Genomic DNA, 7,500 nt, shown 5'->3' with positions numbered 1-7,500 from the left:
AGCACACTTGACCGGGGCCCACGGCCCTGACCAGACCTCCTCCCTTGGGGCCTCTCCCCACGCGCGCCCTGCTCGGCGTGCCCTTTGGGCTCTCCTTGCCCACAATTGCACCAGCAGAAGACACAGTCCGCGCCACGCTACCTACTGTCTACTTCTATCAATAAACAGCCGAACCAGAATTGTGTCTCCATACACCCACCAAATCAGGGCAACACAAAACCCTGACAGAGGGAGAAAGAAAATGTGTATGTGTATACATATATGTATGTGTGTGTGGCTGTATATGAGTGTGTGCGCGCGTGAATCCGTGTGCGTAAAAAAAAAAAAAAAAAAAATCAAAATCAATTTTGTCGTCCATCACAGTCCACACAATACCTTCCCTTCCTTCACAACACCCCTTTCACAACTCGTCCCAGAGAGAAAGGATTGTGTGAGGGAATCTCCCTGTCAACTTTGTGGGAAAACCCAAGTAATGGTTTAACTTAAGTACACGCGGCTGCAGCAGGTTGTCTCAGCGCCCTAAAAATTATCTATGGCCGTTAAAGTTAATTTCTAATTTCTCCTTAGTTTTAATTATCTATTTTTGATTATCTGTCTATTATCTATCAGCCATAACATGAGGCAACTGCGAACTCATACCCCGTGGTAGCGATTACATTATGCTATGTCATGGTGGGGGGTGTGGGTGGAGGGGGGAGGGGGAGGAGTTAGGTGGAGCCGTTTTTATTCGAATTTTCGCTGTGTAGGGGGGGAGGGGAGGGGAAGGGGAAGGGGGAGGGAGTTGCGTCCATGTCCATAAAAGTCTATTGAAGAAAATATCGGTCTGGAAAAAAAAGTTTAATATAACCTCGTCTTTGTATGACTTGGCAGATTAGCCTTTTTCGACACGTTATGCCATAAGGTGGATGGTATATGTATACGTGTATAGGTACATCGTATATGCTTATACTTACAAGTGCACATACATATAAGTAAATTCTGAAAGACATACAAAAGACAAAAAAAGAAAAAGAAAAAAAAAACAATAGTAAACAAAATCAACAAAACCTTTTCGCAACAAGAACGCACTTTCACTCGGCCATTCAGTCAAGTCATTCACTCCACGATGTCAAGACGTGACACCGCCTCCCCACTTCCAGTCCTTTGTCAAGTGATCAGGCACATTTCATTGGCTCCCCTTGGTGGAATGTGGCTGTGGGTTATAAATACAAGCACTTGCACACCCGAAAATGTGTCTATGCCGCACGTACGCATACACATATATATATTTTTTCTTTTCTTAACGTCATTCCGTTTCATTTCAAAGTCAATTATTAGGTGACACACACACACACACACACACACACACACATACACATACACATACATACACACACACACACACACACACACACACACACACACACACACACACACACACACACACACACACACACACACACACACACACACACACACACACATACTCACACACATACACACACACACACACGTTAATTGAACACGTAATAATTGACTTCGAATCTGATTTTAAAACTCCAAATAGTTTGCGTTTTTATCGACCTGTTGTCTCCCTAGAAATTCCTCAAGGGTGTTCAACGAGACGACTAAACTACTGTACATTACAAAAATGAGGATACTTCCCCAAGTGTGATATAACACTTTAAAAGGAAATGGTAACACCAACACAAGGGTATCAGATGTTTAGGTTTGAAACGCTTTATTACTTTATTCCTCTTGAAAGCCGCAAACCAAGAACTGGAATGGGGATCAGTGGGCTATGCAAACCAGCAAATGCAGGTGATGTTTATGATACGAATAATAAAATAACACATATTATACAAAGAGAAAATGTATTACTGTGTATCTTGCGGACTAGTTGGCACCTCAAGTCTCCCTGCCATGTGTAGAGATAAAACCAGACTCATTTATACACTGTGCAAGGCTTTTCCCATCGCACAGCTGGTTACATTTAAAGATCCCCATTTAAGTTCACCAGCAGGGACCGCAATATATCTCCCAATTACTTCGAGGAAATACACTACACTCAAATAGAGTAAATTGGAGAAACGAGCAACTATTCGATTGACGCGCGGCAACGGTTTTTGCTGTTTACGATTTTTTTTTCTAGTGAGAGGGAAGGTTTACAGGGGAAACAACACAGCGACGATCGTGCTGTCCCTTTAAAACGTTCTTCAGTTGACAATGGTGGACGAAGCTGGTTAGTACAGCTAAAAACCCTGTTGATATCTGGATACAACCACTCACATACATACAGACCACCGCAGCTCTACACAGAACCACTTAACAATACTCCCACCACACCACACACTGTAATAGAGCTTATTATTGCACGTCATCAACAAGGGTGAATTCCTGAAAATCACAACATTTAACAAGGAATTTATTTTATAAGGTATCTTTGGCGGATGAGCGGTGTATAGGCCTACTATAGTAAGGTGTTTCTCGAAGCGGAAAAGCAGTTAGACTTACAGAACATGCTACAAAAACCCTTTCTGTGGCCGGGGCTAGAAGCTGGATGAAGTGTGACATGTGGGTCATTTCTTATAAGCATGTTACGGCCGACGATGACTAGATGCACGTGTCAAGCGTGAGAGAAGGCATGTTAGTCATATCTTATAAGCATGTCACTGCCGATAGATAGGCCTACAGATCCTGACATCGGAAGTGTAAGAGAATCATACCTACACGGGAATGAGGCAAGTGTCATACGCAACAACGCATGACACAGCTGCGGCAGATTGAGGGGGCGTTCCCAGTTGCGTCAGGGTAGCCAACCGTTCCAAAGTTATTTTTTTATTGGACGCAATATTGTCCAGACGACGAACTTAATCATCTGTTGTATTTTATCCTTGAGAAAGATGACAACGTTCTCCGAGTCTGTGGTTTGCCTTTATACGCTGTGTATGTAATGTAAATACAGCGTTTATATGCTTAATATATGTCTATTTAAATGTATATATGCGTGTTTTTCCTCGAGATGAATGTTTTCTATCCCTCATAGCATTCAGTTACCTTCACTAATTTATAAGGAATCCTTCAAGTGGTAAACAAACGCTAAATGAACTTGAGAATTCATAAAAAAATAAATCTTGAACAAGGATAGTTAATTGTCATAACCGACAAGACAACTTTATTTTCCAACGCAACATACCCTCGTAATCTTGCTACCATTACTACTCCCTAAAGTATATTTTTTTGCACTTCACGACTATGCCAATATTTCCGCCAATATTTCCGCCACCTTTGCCAGGCTTCTCGATTGCTAGTCGCGTTCTGCCCGTGTCATGTGAGCGGCGCGAAGAGGGCGGGCAGATCTAGGTCGTGCTGTCACGTGAGGAAACCCTGAGTTGGAAACAGCGTTCTTAGAACTTACCCTGACAACATGTTGCTAGGCTCAGCGGATCGAAATTTCTTTAGATGCCCAACCACTTTATATATATATATATATATATATATATATATATATATATATATATATATATATATATATATATATGTTTATATGTAAATATATATAATATATATATAATATATATGTATATATAAAATATATATAATATATATATATATGTATATATATAATGTTTATATGTATATACACAAACATACATACATGTACATATATACATGTACATATATATATATATATATATATATATATATATATATATATATACATATACATATACATATATAGACACACACACACGCACACACATATATATAGATACATAGATAGATAGATAGATATAGATATATATGCATGTATGTATTTATGTATATGTATACGTACACATTTATGTGTGTGTGTGTATACACACACACACACACACACACACACACACACACACACACATATATATATATATATATATATATATATATATATATATATATATATATATATATATTTATGTATACACACACACACTGTGTGTCTGTGTGTGTGTAAGGTTAGACCAAACTTCTATGTGAACGCTTCTTCCACCAACAGAAAGAATAAAATCCTGCCATGCCCTCATAACGGAGCAGGCGGTGGCGGAGGCCCTGAAGGCGGACCAGGGCGCCGAGGCCCAGCTCGCGTCCTGGCAGATAGAGGACCACCAACAAGGGCGACAACTACAGCGCGGTGGTGACGAGCGTGCAACTCGCCTTCGCCCTGAACGGGGTCACCGGACGCCGCTCTTACGTGGCCAAAGGGAACCCTTGCCACGACCGGGAAGTGTTCGAGGAGGTGCCGCGCAAACTCTTCCTGAAGGAGGCTGAATTCTACTCGAATCTGCTGCCTCAGCTGAACGCGGTCCTGGAGGAGGCCGGGATGAAGCCCCTAGCCATGCCGAGGTGTTTCTACGGCGCCGTTGAGAGGAAGAAGGAACTCGTTTTACTGGAGGATTTGAGGCCTCGAGGCGTCAAGATGTTCGACCGGAGGAAGGGCCTGGACGTCGCCCATGTCTCCCTCGTGTTGGAGGAACTGGCCAGACTCCACGCCGCCTCCCTCCTGCTGGAGAAGAAGGAGCCACAGTACTTCCGAGGCACGTGTCTCAACAGAGGCTGGGCGCACCTGTTCGAGGGCGCCGTCGACCTCGGCTTCGTCCTCGGCCAACACATAGACAGTGCCAAAGCCATGCTGGATAAAATCGGCGGATACGAGTCGGCTGCAACTTGGGCGGAAAGCCTCAAGCCCAGACTCCAAGACATTTTCGAGAAGGAAATGGAACCGACAAAGTACCACGTTTTGTGCCACGGGGACGCGTGGAATAACAACCTCCTCTTCAGGTAATCTGTCTCTGTCTGTCATTTAGATTATCAAAATGAAACTATAGTAAAAGTTAAACAGAAGGTTACGGTGATAATTGTTGTATAGAGAAATAATGATAATCATAACGACATAATAATCGTAATGATGATGATTCTAGTAATGATAATCAGTATCCTACTACTATAAGGTTACACCACCACAATGATAGTATTAGTTGTAACAATGATAAGATTATAGCAATAATAGTATTGATAATGATAATAATGCTAATTTTAGAAATAATAATGTAGAAATAATAGACGATAATAATAATTACAATGATAATAACAATAATGATGATAATATACGATATATTTCATTGGTAATTTGACAAATCTCGGCAATGATCAAAAAGATTCCGAGGCACTGACAACGGTAATATTGTCAATAAAAAATACAGGTTCTCTTCCTGCAACAGATTTACACAGAACCCGAACCAAAAAAAAAAAAAAAAAAATCACTACAAGAAAATACCACAAAGAATCAAACTTTTCTCAATGTACCAGAATGTTGTGTATAACTGGACTTGGAGGTATTGCTTCCGTGTGGAATGTTCAATTTTGTGTCAGTGGCTTACGAGTTCCTGAAATGAATACTTCGATCTCCCCTTCAACAGCTACAGGGCAGACGGCTCTCCTGAAGCAGTGATGTTCGTCGACCTTCAGATCTGTCGGCGCGTGTCCTTCGCCACTGACATCAAATACCTCCTGTACACGAGTCTCACGGGGGACGTGAGGAAGCCCAACCTGGAAGCCCTCCTGGAGACGTACCGAGGCCAGTCCAACGCCGTCATGGAGACCCGAGGAGGAAGCGAAGGCGAAGTCCTGCAGGAATTCCGGCAGAAGAACGTCATCGGAGCAATTTTCACGAGGATGCTCATTTCCGTCATCCTCCTGGAGCCGCAGGATGTGGAGGAGCTCTCGGACCTGAAAGACAAGGAAATCGACGAATGTTTCTTGGAGTTGAGGAAGAAGTCTTGGACCTGGTCGACAGCAACCCGCTCATGCGACCGCGGTTCCTGGCGGTGGTTGAGGAACTCGTGGAGACCGGACTCGTTCCCGCGTGATGGCGTCGGGGCTGGAGCTGTTGCTATCTGTCTATTTATTTATCAGTTGATCTATGTCTGTCTATCTACTGCACATACACATACATATACATACATATGATATACACACACACTCACATAATACAGCGCCGTTGAGAGGAAGAAGGAACTCGTTTTACTGGAGGATTTGAGGCCTCGAGGCTTCAAGATGTTCGACCGGAGGAAGGGGCAGGACGTCGCCCACGTCTCCCTCGTGTTGGAGGAACTGGGAGACTCCACGCCGCCTCCCTCCTGCTGGAGAAGAAGGAGCCACAGTACTTCCAAGGCACGTGTCTCAACAGAGGCTAGGCGCACCTGTTCGAGGGCGCCGTCGACCTCGGCTTCGTCCTCGGCCAACACATAGACAGTGCCAAAGCCATGCTGGATAAAATCGGCGGATACGAATCGGCTGCAACTTGGGCGGAAAGCCTCAAGCCCAGACTCCAAGACATTCTCGAGAAGCAAATGGAACCGACGAAGTACCACGTGTTATGCCACGGGGACGCGTGGAATAACAACCTATTCTTCAGGTAATCTGTCTCTGTCTGTCATTTAGATTATCAAAATGAAACTATAGTAAAAGTTATACAGAAGGTTACGGTGATAATTGTTGTATAGAGAAATAATGATAATCATAACGACATAATAATCGTAATGATGATGATTCTAGTAATGATAATCAGTATCCTACTACTATAAGGTTACACCACCACAATGATAGTATTAGTTGTAACAATGATAAGATTATAGCAATAATAGTATTGATAATGATGATAATGCTAATTATAGAAATAATAATGCAGAAATAATAGACGATAATGATAATTACAATGATAATAACAATAATGATGATAATCTACGATATATTTCATTGGTAATTTGACAAATCTCGGCAATGATCAAAAAGATTCCGAGGCACTGACAACGGTAATACTGTCAATAAAAAACACAGGTTCTCTTCCTGCAACAGATTTACACAGAACCCGAACCAAAAAAAAAAAAAAAAAAAAAAAAAGAAAATCACTGCAAGAAAATACCACAAAGAATCAAACTTTTCTCTGTGTACCAGAATGCGGTCCATAACTACGAGAGACTGGAGGTATTGCTTCCGTGTGGAATGTTCAATTTTGTGTCAGTGGCTTACGAGTTCCTGAAATGAATACTTCGATCTCCCCTTCAACAGCTACAGGGCAGACGGCTCTCCTGAAGCAGTGATGTTCGTCGATCTTCATATCTGTCGACGCGTGTCCTTCGCCACTGACATCAACTCCCTCCTGTACACGAGTCTCACGGGGGACGTCAGGAAGCCCAACCTGGACGCCCTCCTGGAGACGTACCGAGGCCAGTTCAACGCCGTCATGGAGACCCGAGGAGGAAGCGAAGGCCGCCTAAGCGAAGGCGAAGTCCTGCAGGAGTTCCGGCAGAAGAACGTCATCGGAGCAATTTTCACGATGATAATTTCCGTCATCCTCCTGGAGCCGCAGGATGTGGAGGAGCTCTCGGACCTGAAGGATAAGGAAATCGACGAATGTTTCTTGGAGTTGAGGAAGGAGGCCTTGGACCTGGTCGACAGCAACCCGCTCATGCGACCGCG

At 43.1% G+C, this 7,500-nt stretch overlaps 1 non-coding gene and 1 pseudogene across 1 annotated transcript; both read left to right on the top strand.

The window, feature by feature from the left end:
* Positions 1-1,105: 1,105 nt before the first annotated feature.
* On the top strand, positions 1,106-5,988 carry LOC113810395 (uncharacterized). The gene is made up of 4 exons (XR_011399571.1): positions 1,106-1,246; positions 1,671-1,800; positions 4,019-4,800; positions 5,439-5,988. It is a non-coding gene; the product is annotated as an uncharacterized protein (transcript).
* Positions 5,989-6,009: 21 nt separating this feature from the next.
* LOC138866422 (uncharacterized) overlaps positions 6,010-7,500 on the top strand; it is a 1,571-nt pseudogene continuing 80 nt past the window's right edge.

The sequence above is a fragment of the Penaeus vannamei genome, chromosome 25 (assembly GCF_042767895.1).
Source record: "Penaeus vannamei isolate JL-2024 chromosome 25, ASM4276789v1, whole genome shotgun sequence".
Classification (NCBI taxonomy): Eukaryota; Metazoa; Arthropoda; class Malacostraca; order Decapoda; family Penaeidae; genus Penaeus; species Penaeus vannamei.
Note: the sequence above shows the minus strand (reverse complement) of the source record. Positions and strands in the feature narration are given on the sequence as shown.